A 13,537-nucleotide genomic window follows, 5' to 3' on the forward strand; every position below is an offset into this window, starting at 1 on the left:
AAAAAAAAAAAACAAAACAATGTTGGGGGCATTACAGTTCGTTCCTGATTTCAAAACACACTACAAAGTAATTAAAACAATTTGATATGAGTATAAAGGTGAAAAGGTAGACTAATAAAATAGAATGGGCCGGGCACGGTGGCTCACACCTGTAATCCCAGCACTTTGGGAGGCTAAAGAGGGTGAATCACAAGGTCAGGAATTCAAGACCAATCTGACCAACATAGTGAAACTCCATTCCTACTAAAAATACAGAAATTGGCTGGGCGTGGTGAAATGTGCTTATAATCCCAACTACTAGGAAGGCTGAGGCAGGAGAAACACTTCAACCTTGGGAGGCAGAGGTTGCAGTGAGCCAAGATTATACAATTGCACTTCAGCCTACTGACAGAGTGAGACTGCATCTCAAAAATAATAATAATAATAAATGCAATAGGATGCAGCACATATATAAACTCTCACCCATATGGTCATATAAAGAATCATTATTTGCATACCAGTAATTATTTTACCATTGTTACTGAAAGCCAATAGGTAAAAGCAATGCAAATTTCTGTGACCAAAGAGTTCAGTAGATATAATTTGAAATATAAAAATACCAAAATATTTACTCAGTTTGCAAAAAAGCAGAAAATATTCAACGATAAAGGTAAATCTTGATACCATTATGCAAAATAAAATCAGCCAGCCACAAACAGAGATGTTATGAGATATATCAAGCAATTACTCTTAGAAACAGAAAACAGAATGGTGTTTGAAAAGTTCCAAGAAATGGGAAAAATTGGTAGTTGTTTAATATGTATGGCAAATTTTCCAGAAATCTTTTATAAAACAATGTAAACATACTTAACATGCCTGAAATTTATACTGTTTTTGAGTAAGCATCTTACTCTATCACCCAAGCTGGAGTGCATGCCACAATTAGGGGCTCACTGCAGCCTCAAAGTTCCAGGTTCAAATAGTCCTGATCTCTCAAGTAGATAGGGCCACACTACTATGTCTGGCTAACTTTTAAAATGTTTTATAGAGATAAGGTCTCCATATGTCTCTCAGGCTGTTCTCAATCTTTTGGACTCATGCAGTCTTCCTGCCATGGCATCCCAAAATCTGGGGGTTCAGCTACCATCTCATGTCTCTTCACACTCCAAGGTTCTTTTCCTTGCTCCAGATAGGTGATCAGGTATGGCTTAAAGGCAGCAATACCCAGGAAGACCAGGTTTCTGTAGTTCTCTAACATCACATTTCTACATAAATTCTGCTGTGCAGTATCCAGGCATTGCCACTCCTGCAGACAGAATCCTATGGTCACATCACTAAATGTCAAGACTCCCATTTCTAGGCTTCCAGAGTATCCTGGCATCTTAGCTGTGGATCTCCAGTACCAGCAGGTCACAAGGCTACAGAGGCTGGGCATATAGTAGCAGAAGACACAGGCTACACACATTTTATTTAGCCCTCCCGACAATTCTAAAAAGTAAGCAATTGTTATCTCCATTTTATAGAAGAAGAAACTGAGTCTCAGAGAGGAGACCTGCCTGAAGTCACACAGCATTAGTAAGCAGCAGGCTCAAATTCAAACCCAACTGGGTATGATCACAAAGCACGGCCTCTTTAGGCACTTCGCTCTAGCAGGGCTTTTTGTGGTTTTCCTCCCCACCTAGCGTGGATCTTATTTAAAGAATAATTACATATCTAGGGCATCATGTTCCCCCATTCACTCTACTGGATTTAAAATATAAGTTATTAAATCCTATTTCACTATTCAAATATTTCTCAGATACATTTTAAAATGTTAAAAGACTGGCCAGCCAAGGTGGCTCACCCCTATAATCCCAGCACTTTGGGAGGCCAAGGCAGGTTGATCGCTTGAGGTCAGGAGTTCCAGACCAGTCTGGACAATACGGTGAAACTCTATCTCCACTAAAAATTTTTAAAAACGCACTCCACCCTGAGAGACAGAATGAGACACTGCTCGCTCTGTGGCCCAGGCTGGAGAGCAGTGGCACGATATCAGCTCACTTCAACCTCTGCCTCCCAGGTTCAAGAGATTCTCCTGCCACAGTCTCCAAAGTAGCTGGGATTACAGGTGTGTGCCACCATGACTGGTTAATTTTTCTATTTTTAGTAGAGACAGGGTTTCACTATGTTGACCAGGCTGGTCTTCAACTCCTGACCTCAAGCAATCCACCTGCCTTAGCCTCCCAAGGCACTGGGATTACAGGCGTGAGCCACTGTACAGCCCAAAAGACTGTCTTTTTTTAAGTTAATTTCAATAGCGTAGTTGAACTCTACACCATCTATTTCCAACCAACTCTTATTATGCATTAAGAAAACGTCTTGGCTGGCTGCAGTGGCTCACGCCTGTAATACCAGCACTTTGGGACGCTGAGGTAGGCAAATATCTGAGGTCAGGAGTTTGAGACCAGCCTGACTAGCGTGATAAAACCCAGTCTCCACTAAAAAGACAAAAATGAGCTGGGCATAGTGGCAGGCACCTGTAATCTCAGCTACTCGGGAGAGGCAGGAGAATTGCTTGAACCTTGGGAGATGGAGGTTGCAGTGAGCTGAGATCGCGCCATTGCACTCTAGCCTAGATGACAGAGTGAGACTGTCTCAAAAAAAAAAAAAAAAAAAGAAAGAAAATGTCTTGAGCTGCTAAAGGATTACATAGGAAAAAAAGAAAATGTCTTTGAAGGTGTTACCCAAAGTTTACAACTCCTTCATGTTTTTTCTGTTAGACAAATTATTCTTTTGGAAACCTCCACCAATCCATTACAAGTATGCATAACACCACACACAGTCCAAAAGAAATAAGTTCTCAAAACTAGACATAAAACTGGCAATTTTAATAATGAATTTGTTTATATTTTTGGCATTCTTTTATACAGAAGTAGAAAATTAATGACGTGAAACATAAAATTAAGAAAATACATTGTGAAACCAGGCACAGTGGCTCACACCTATAATTCCATCCCTTTGGGAGGCCAGGGAGGGCAGATCATCTAAGGTCAGGAGTTCGAGACCAGCCTACCCAGCATGGCAACACCCTACCTTTGCTAAAAATACCTAATTTGCTGGCCACAGTGGCGTGTGCCTGTGATCCCAGCTGCTCAGGAGGTTGAGACAGGTGCACCACTTGAACCCAAGAGGGGAAGGTTGCAATGAGCCAAGATCGCGCCTCTACACTCCAGCCTGGGCGATAAAGCAAGGCTTCATCTCAAAAAAAAAAAAAAAAAAAAAAAAGAACGTCATACATTTTGAAATAACTGCACTACTGGTAAAAACTCATTATTTGACTTGAGAAGCAGAACACCTGTATGTCTTGAACTACTTTGATTTCATTTTACAGGTGACAAATGAAGGCTCAAAACTGGGGGGAAAAAATGACTGACAGACCAGGATTTGAATCTCCACCATCAACTTACTTACTTGTGAAGTCTTGGGCAAGTTAATTTCTCATGGCCTATTTTCTCATCAATAAAATGAAGCCTAACAAACAACAATGCAATAAAGCATTCAATGCCTGACACATGACTGAAGCTCAGTAAATGTTAATCCATTCCCCTAGTTAATAGGCTCACTTGATAAAATCCTTGATTTCCCGACTCCTAAGCTACTGCCTTTTCTACTATCCCCTGCAAAGAAACTGGAGGGTGAGGGATGAGTAAGGCACCATCATGTAAAATATTACAATTCAAAGCTCTCCGGATTCACTAACACTAGCCCTGCAAAACTGCCACAAATCAAACAATAATTTATTTTAATATTAAAAAGTCCCTGCTCCATTTCTTGTTGGTTTAGGAACAAAATTATCATCAAGATGATAAATCCATCCCTGAAGGAAACCAAATACTCTTATCCTAAATGTGCTCTGAGAATATAAATGAATTCTAACCCAAGCAAATATCCACAAAAGCAAATCTGCTTTTAAAAAAGTAATAAACATATAAATAAATAAGTATTCCAAAGCCAAAAATGAATGTCTGGACTATCTGCTGTTTTCCATTTCTTATGACATTCTAGACTATCTGCTGTTTTCCATTTCTTATCTCCTCCACTAATTTAAATACTACCTTATCTTGGTCATGTTCCACAAGTTCATTTTATAAGAGTCAATTGTTTAGAATTCAGAACCCATTTTCCTTCAGAAACAAACGTTTAAAGATAGCTTAGGTACCAGACTAGTTCCCAAGAACCTGTTTACACTACATAGAGCTAATCTACAGGCGTACAAAGATTAAAAAAAAAATGTTGTGTTCCTAACTCCATCTGAGGAAATGGTTAAATTGCCATAACTATATTTCCAGACATGATAAGAAAGACAAGCTAAATGGTGTGCAGCCGTATGAAAGTATGTGAGTAAGGAAATGGGTTTAGAAAGATGAGGAGGAATGTTCTAAAAAAGCTGTTTTCCTTCAGGTACTTGAAATGCACAAGCTCCTGTTTGATGACTTAAAGCAATGGTTTCCAAAAGTGAGGTAAATGACTCAGGAGATACAAAAGATGACCCTTTGACACGCAAGAGAAAATCACTTATCTATCCACAATCCCTTATTTGTAATTCCAAAATCCAAAAAACTCCCAACTCCAAAACAGTTTTTTTTAATGTTAGCAGCAAACTCATTTAGTGATAAATGCTCATCTGAACAAACCAAAAGCTACATAAAGAACATAGTCTTTAACCCCTTAGAAGTATTCCTGTGCTGCAGAAGTATTAATGTATTTATCTATAGGGTGTAGCTGCAGATCTCAAAGTACATGTTACGTGTTACACAGCAAACATACCATATAATGCTAAAATCCAAAAGTTTATAAACTAAGTCCCAAGCATTCTGAAAAAGGTATTGTAGACTTCCCTTAAAACTTCTACTTTTGGCCAGGCATGGTGGCTCACGCCTGTAATCCCAGCACTCTGGGAGGCCAAGGCAGGCAGATCACGTGCTCAAAAGATCAAGACCATGGTGAAACCCCATCTCTACTAAAAAATACAAAAGTTAGCTGGGCGTGGTGGCGCATGCCTGTGGTCCCAGCTGCTTGGGAGGCTGAGGCAGGAGAATTGCTTGAGCCCGGGAGGTGAGGGTTACAGTGAGCCAAGATCATGCCACTGCACTCCAGCCTGGCACCTGGCAACAGAGCAAGACTCTGTCTCAAAAAAAAAAAAAAAAAAAAACTTCTACTTTTATATTTATTTTTTCCTAAAAATAGAAGAAAGAAATTAAGTTTCACACATTGTAAATTAGTCTATTGACAATAACATCCTAGTGGGTCCCTGGAAAAAAATCCACACATCACACATCACACCTGGAACACAAGGTATTCTGAGGGTGAGTGGGAGTCTGAGAACATGAGGAAGTTAACAAAGGTCCTCCGCATTATACACCTCTGGCATATTAGCACATGCTGCAGCTTTTGTGTACCTACTTAGGCATATTTGTGGAGTATATCCTCATGATACACAACAAAATGTCACTGATTACCTTGAAACAGAGTGCTTAAAAGAGTCAAAATTAAGAATGAGTTTCATTTTTTCTTTTACAAAATAATAATAGTGTTGTTTTAAAATTGTACACTTCTTCTGATAAAAAAAATAATTGTTGCTGATACACCACTTAGAAATTATTTTTTTCTAATAACACCTATTGAATCTGTCCCTTCCAAGGAAAGGTGACATCTGACAAATGTGAAATGCTTTCCCAAAGAAACTAGAGGGAACAATGTGAAAACTGATTTTGGATGTTGGAGCTGTTTCCATCATTACATTGTTCTTAATGCTGAAATGATGTGTGGTACCAACAAACTCATCTGCATCCTTAAAAGATGATAATGTTTTACTTTAATTTAAATTCAACAGATTTTTAATTCATTTGTTCAATATACAAAAATGAATGCCTTCCAATTTAGTCTATAAGAAATGATCCAAATCAGAAAAGATGGGAAACAACCAGCTAAATTTCAATAGAAATTTTTACTTAATTGGTAAACAAGATAGAAAAATAAGTATCAAGATTTAGTAAACACATTGTATTAGAATCCAATCAGAAAACAGAAACCACATAATACACCACCCCTAGAAGTGGGGAAACAATGAAAAAAAATGACTTAAAGATGGCGCCCCGAGGAACTAGGATCCAGACCTTTAAAGAGGTGCTGTGACCAGTTGGTACAGGTGTCCCTGAGGAAGGTACAGAGTCGTTTTGCTGTTGTTGGAAATACAGCAGAGTCTCCTTATCCAAAGGAATACTTTCCAAGACTCCCCAATGGATGCCTTCAACTGCAGATAGCACTAAACCCAACTGCTGCCAATTGGAATACATTTCTGCTTACACGTTCCACCCACAAATTTAATGCCTTTTCCATCTTAACTAAGCACTTACCATGCACTGTGGCCCTAACTTTTGTAGTTTAAGGTGTGACAGCAAAACTAATATGAATTCTTTTTCTTTCTTCACAGTTTCATGGATAGATGGTTCATCACTGTAGATCCCAGAATCCTCAGCATAGGGCTTTCATCTCTTTCCTTGAGAACTTTCACCTATTTACTTAAAGGATGCACTTGATGACTTCTCTTTGACCTATCTGAATTGCCAACATCACTACTCTTCAGCTTTGGGGCCATTATGAAATCAAACAAGGGTTACAGGAACACGAGCCCCACAATACCATGACAGTTGATCTGATAACAGGCAGCTACTAAGTGACTAAATGGGTGGGAAGAATAGGCAGTGCGGGGATGCTGGACACAGTAATGATTCAGTCCCAGGCAGGAGAGTTCATCACACTATTCAGAATACTGTGCAATTTAAAACTTATGAATTGTTTATTTCTGGAATTTCTGATTTTATATTTTCAGACCATGGTTGACCTCAGGTAACTGAAAATGTGGAAAGCAAGACCATGGATAAAGGGGGACTACTGAATGCAGACTAGAATCAAATACTGATACGGAAATCGACATCCCATTCCAGCCTGCTGGGTAGAACAATATCAAACAGGAAGAGCAAGTCAGATCCCCAATCCAGCCGTCCAGTCTCCCTCTAGTGCCTCCTACTGGCAAAGCCAACAGGGATCCAACTGGCAAAGGAGAAATACAGTGTGCAGAACCAATCCAGCCTCACAGGGCAAAGATGAGGGTTAAGAGGTGAGGTTAATAACCAGCATACATCCATCAGAAATGCACTTCTTGGCCAGGCGCCATGGCTCACACCTGTAATCCCAGCACTTTGGGAGGCTGAGGTGCGTGGATCACCTGAGGTCAGGAATTGGAGACCAGCCTGGTCAACACGGTGAAACCTTGTCTCTACTAAAAATACAAGAAATTAGCCAGGCTTGGTGGTGAGCACCTGTAATCTCAGCTACTTGGGAGACTGAGGCAGGAGAATCGCCTGAACCCAGGAAGCGGAGGTCGCAGTGAGCCGAGATCGCGTCTCTGCACGCCAGCCTGGGCAACAAGAGTGAAACTCTATCTCAATAAAAAGAAAAAGAAACATACTTCTTTTATTAGACTCTATGATCTCTCATTGTGAGGTTTTCTTTTTAGCTACAGCATCCAGTAAAATTAAGAACTGAAACAAACGAAACTTAGACTTGACTTACTATTAAACTAAAATTTTCAAAAATAAAACCAAATTGGTCTCATCTCATTTTAAAATATACATATATACATATATACACACACACATATATATATAGATATAGATAGATAGAGATAGAGATAGAGATAGAGATAGAGATAGAGATAGAGAGAGAGAGAGAGAGAGAGAGGGAGGGAGGCAGGCCGGGCGTGATGGTTCACGCCTGTATTCCTATCACTTTGGGAGGCTGAGGAGGGTGGATCACTTGAGGTAAGGAGTTCAAGACCAACATGGTGGAACAATGTCTCTACTAAAAATACAGAATTAGCCAGGCGTGGTGGCAGGCACCTGTAATCCCAGCTACATGGAAGGCTGAGGCAGGATAATTGCTTGAACCTGGGAAGCAAAGGTTGCAATGAGCCAAGTTCATGCCACTGCACTACAGACTGGGCAATGGGCAAAACTCCATCTCAAAAAAACATAAATAAAAATAAAGAATATTTTCAGAAACAAAATACTGAAGTATCATTCTGAAGGTTTAATCCTTTCAGTCCATCCATCCTTTTTCTACATAGTTTTCCATAAGTAATTTTTTAGTCTTTCAAAAATTTACATTAAAAGCACAGTATAGAGGCAGGGAGGAGGCAGGGAAAAGAAAGAAAAAGCACAGTATCTATGTTATACCTTTGTTGCTTTTTCACTCAACATATAGTAAACATACATCTAATTCTTCCATTTTAACTGCTAATATTTTCCTTATTTATGTTTTCGTTAGTCTATGTATGAACTTTTAATAGTTCCCCAATTTTGTTTTTAACAAACAACATTGCAATGAATTCCTTCATACATATCTTTATAAATATGTGCCTGAGAATCTCATGAACATACACCTGGAAGATGTTTTCAGCTGCAGAACATGTGTTTTGTGTTGTTGCTTTTTCGTTTTTTTAATTTACAAGATGTTGCCAAATTGCTCCTCAAAGTGGTTATATAGATTTACTCTACCACAAGTCTTAGAGAGTTGTTTCCCTATATTCTTCATTAATATACACTATTATTAGATTTTTAATTTTTGTTAATTGAATTGAAGTAAAAAGATATCTTTGTTTAATTTGTATTTCCCAGGTTACCTATGAGTTAGCTGTATGAATAGTTATTAGCTATTTAACATTTGAGACTTTTTCAAAGACAGAGGAATATTTATTCTTAAATTTATCTAATCCATATATTTCCTAGATAAAGGAAAAAGACAGCTGGCTGGCCCAATTCTAACTGCTAACCGAAAATTTTCTCCCTTACCAGGTAATGTAATTATCCACAAACACATACAAACATAAATATTAATTGGTCAATTTTCTTCATTAAAAAAAAAGTTATATAAGACGTACCATTTCAGTAATTTGAACACCAAGTATGATATGACAGTTGTCACATCTTCTGCCAAGGGCAGAGATTAGCCTCAAGAGCATAGCTGGGACTTTGAGCCAATGTATTTGGAATAAAAAATAAAAGATAGGCTGGCCACGGTAGCTCAGGCCTGTAATCCCAGCACTTTGGGAGGCCAAGGCGGGAGGATCAACTGAAGTCAAGAGTTCGAGATCAGCCTGTCCAACATAGAGAAATCCCATCTCTACTACAAATACAAAATTGGCCAGGCATGGTGGCACGTGCCTGTAGTCCCAGCTACTCGGGAGGCTGAGGCAGGAGGACTGCTTGAACCCGGGAGGCAGAGGTTGCGGGGAGCCAAGATCGCATCATTGTACTCCAGCCTGGGCAACGAGAGCAGAACTCCATCTCAAAAAAAAAAAAAAAAGAATAAAAGATAAAGAACCCAAGAACTACCACAATAGTAAAGGTTGACCGGCTCAAGCTGGAGGATCTGACAGCCTTATATGAAGCTCAATTACTTACTTTAACAACAAAAACTCTTTCATGGGACTAATAGGTTTTCTTACAAGAAGCTAAATATATATAATAACCTACGTGTGACATATTGTGTACACACACACACTCCCAAAAACCTATTAATGTTCAACAATCATATTACATTAAGTTAATCAAATAACCATAGCATGAACTAGCATAGGACTTTTCCTATCCAATATTAAATGCTAGAACAGGGAGGCAGTTCTAACAGTAGAAGATTTTGAATCTAATATTGTACATACAACCAAATTATCAGTCAGGTTTGGGGGTAGGAGAGACAGTGTGGCAAAATAAAGCAATTTTCAGAGCTGCAAGGACTCAAACTACGAGAAAGAAAGAAAAGAGAGAAAGGAAGGGGAAAGGATTTTTTCCCCAAAAAAATGAGAAGGGAATGACATGAGATATAGTGAAGAAACAGTAATAAGAAAGAACTACAATTTAAATCCAATTAATTATTAATAATATAAATGTGAGCTGGGTGCGGGTAGCTCATGCCTATAATCCCAGCACTTTGGGAGGCAGAGGTGGGCAGATCACTTGAGGTCAGGAGTTGGAGAGACCAGCCTGGCCAACATGGTGAAACCCAGTCTCTACTAAAAATACAAAAATTTGCCAAGCATGGTAGTGCATGCCTGTAGTCCCAGCTACTTGGGGGCTGAGGCAGCAGAATTGCTTGAACCCAGGAGACGAGGCTGCAGTGAGCCAAGATTGCTCCATTGCATTCCAGCCTGGGCAACAAGAGCAAAACACTGTCTCAAAAAAATAAATAAATAATAATAATAATATAACTGTGATGTTTGATGCAATTTTAAGAGCAAGTCTTTTTCTTTTTTTGTTTCCTGTTTGAGACAGGGTCTCACTCTGTCGCCCAGGCTGGAATGCAATGGCACAACCTCAGCTCACTGCAACTTCTGCCTCCCAGGCTCAACTGATCCTCCTGCCTGAGCCTCACCGCCAAATAGCTGGGACTACAGGCATGCACCACCATGCCAGGCTAATTTTATATTTTTTTGTAGAGACAGGGTTTTGCCATGTTGCCCAGGCTGGTCTGAAACTCCTGGGCTTAAGCAATCCGCCCGCCTCGGCCTCCCAAAGTGCTAGGATTACAGGCGTGAGCCACTATGCCCAGCTAAGCAAATCTTACAACATAAAAAGGAGCACGTATTTACAGGAGTATGGTGGGGGAGAGACGGCAATGCAAACAAAAATTTGGGACTAATTTTCCTGAAAATTTACATAAAACAATGAAAAAGGTAAGAAGTATGGGCAGGAGATGGCCGGGCCCAGTGGCTCATGCCTGTAATCCCAGCACTCTGGGAGGCTGAGGCGGGTGGATCACCTGAGGTCAGGAGTCCAAGACCAGCCTGGCCAACGTGGTGAAATCCCATCTCCATGAAAAACACAAAAATTAGCCAGGCATGGTGGCACCTGCCTGTGATCCCAGCTACTCTGGAGGCCAAGGTGGGAGAATTGCTTGCACTTAGGAGGCGGAAGTTGCAGTGAGACGAGATCATGCCACTGCACTCCAGCTTGGGAATGAGACTCCATCTCAAAAAAAAGTATGGACAGAAGTAATTAAGGAGACCGTTTAGTTTTCTACATGCAAAAAAAAACTGATTTTTAATCTGTTTGTTAAATAGTAAAAAGTAGTAATTAGCAGAACAGAAAAAAGGTGGTAAAATTGAACTGATTAGAAAAAAAAAACACACAAGAAAACTGGAAAGTTAAAATGGTACCCATAATCACAAAAAAATGTATCAGTTGCCATAATACATATGAACTAGTTAAATTCCTCTATTATAAGACAAAGGTCCCCTCCCCTCCCTTCCACAAAAAAAAAGACAAAGGTTCTCAAAGTCAGTGAAGACAATATTTAGCCATGTCATTTATAAGGGACATTCTTATAACAAATTAACTTAAAAGCTAAAAATTAGTACACAAAGATATGTATACAGAAAGATATTTCTTGCAGTGTTGTTTGAAATGACAAAAAAGGAAACAATATAAATGTCTATCAAAAGTAGAATAGTTAAGTAAAATATTTTTAACTATTAAATACCATGTACCTACTAAAAAAAGTAAGACAGATTCTTATGTGCTAACGCTGCAAGATGTCCATGACAGTATACATTTTAAAAGAAAACTGACGAATAGTACATATGGCATACCTATATGGGAATATATATATTATTTCTTTATAAGTAGGTAAATTTAAGACATAAAAATAACTGTCACCGTATTTTACTATATAGGACTATCAGATTATGTATAAGGAAAACAGAAAATATATATGTCAAGTAGAAAAAAAGAATGAAACAAAACCATGTATATAGTAAAACGTTAGCTGTGCAAAAAGAACACACTAGAAAGAAACAAGCAGAGCTCAGTGGCTCATGCCTATAATCCAAGCAATCTGGGATGCTGAAGTTGAAGGATCACTTGAGGCCAGGAGTTTGAAATCAGCCTGGGTGAAACAGCAAGACCCCAACTCTAAGAAAAATAAAAAAATAAAAAATTAGCCAGGCTTGGTGGTGTGCATCTATAGTCCTAGCTACTCTAGAGGCGGAGGTGGGAGGATCACCTGAGCCCAGGAATTCGAGCACTCTGGGCAACAGAGTGAAACTCTCTCTAAAAAGGAAAAAAAAAAAAAAAAAAAAAAAGTCTGGGCCCTGTAGCACACAACTGTAATCCCAGCACTTTGGGAGGCTGAGGCAGGCAGATCACTTGAGCTCACAAGTTCAAGACCAACCTGGGCAACACGGAGGACCCTGTCTCTACCTGTCTCTATAAAAAATACCCAAATTAGCTGTGCATGGTGGTGCACACCTGTAGTCCCAGCTACCAGGGAGGCTGAGGTGGGAAGATGGCTTGAGCCCAGGAGGTGTAGGTTGCAGTAAGCCGAGATTGCGCCACTGCACTCCAGCCTGGGGGTCAAGAGCAAAGCTCTGGAAAGAAAGAAAAGAAAGGAGAAAGAAAGGGAGGAGGGAGAGGGGAAAAGAAGGGAAAGAGAGAGGGTAAGAAAAGAAAACTGAAAAAAAAATGGTTCTGAAAAGAGCACTGAACAATTTACAACAGTATTTATCACAAAATTTCATTTTTAAATTGGTTATTTACATTTCATTATCAATTTTCCCACAAGCAAAATATTACAGATGGTCATGTTTCTGAACTACTATACTATAAAAGAAAAAGAGAATGATACAGAGGAAAAGCAATGAACTGGCATTTATCCCTATCTGCCACTCACGAGCTTTGTGACTGAACAAATTTCTTAATTTCTCTGAACCTCAGTTTCCTTTTATCTTGTTTCAGGATAATATCTGTCTAATCTTGGATCCAATGAGTCAAAAGCTCTTTGAAAGTGTGTTTCATACAGAAAATACTCATCCAGAGACATGGCTCTGCTAGAAAATGGAGATACAAGAATAATATACACCTTTGCAAAAGGCAATTACAACACAGCATACCCTGCTGTAACAGATGAAAGCCCAAGTGTGGTGAGATCACACTAGCTAGCAATTAAAGAGGGTGGAGGAGAGACCCTGGTGGGTGGTTATCCGGGAACACATTCAAAAAGAAAGATCTAATCTAATCAGAGGGACAGACTGAAAAGTATAGGATCAGAAATATACATTAAGACAGCATTACACTTACAAAAAATGCCATATATCAGAAAGGTGTTACATGCTCCTTTATTTTAGTTGTACACATTTCTCTTCTCCCTGACTAATAATGCCAATTGTCAACCTAGTTTTTTGTTTGTTTCGTTTCGTTTGTTTTTTGAGATGAGGTTTGCTCTTCTTGCCCAGGCTGGAGTACAATAGCGTGATCTTGGCTCACCACAACCTCCACCTCCTGGGTTCAAGCGATTCTCCTGCCTCAGCCTCCCGAGTAGGTGGGATTACAGGCATGCACCATCACACCCAGCTAATTTTGTATTTTTAGTAGAGATGGGGTTTCTCCATGTTGGTCAGGCTGGTCTCGAACTCCTGATCTCAAGTATTCCACCCGTCTCAGCCTCCCAAAGTGCTTGGATTACA

The 13,537-nt window shown here is 39.5% G+C and overlaps 1 protein-coding gene and 1 pseudogene across 1 annotated transcript in view; both read right to left on the reverse strand.

The window, feature by feature from the left end:
- Positions 1-13,537, reverse strand: part of MIB1 (MIB E3 ubiquitin protein ligase 1) — a 135,012-nt gene that overhangs the window by 113,728 nt on the left and 7,747 nt on the right. The window lies entirely within an intron of this gene.
- Positions 363-1,861, reverse strand: LOC108282816 (annotated as a pseudogene).

Source organism: Cebus imitator, unplaced genomic scaffold, assembly GCF_001604975.1.
Source record: "Cebus imitator isolate Cc_AM_T3 unplaced genomic scaffold, Cebus_imitator-1.0 Scaffold12, whole genome shotgun sequence".
Taxonomy (NCBI): Eukaryota; Metazoa; Chordata; class Mammalia; order Primates; family Cebidae; genus Cebus; species Cebus imitator.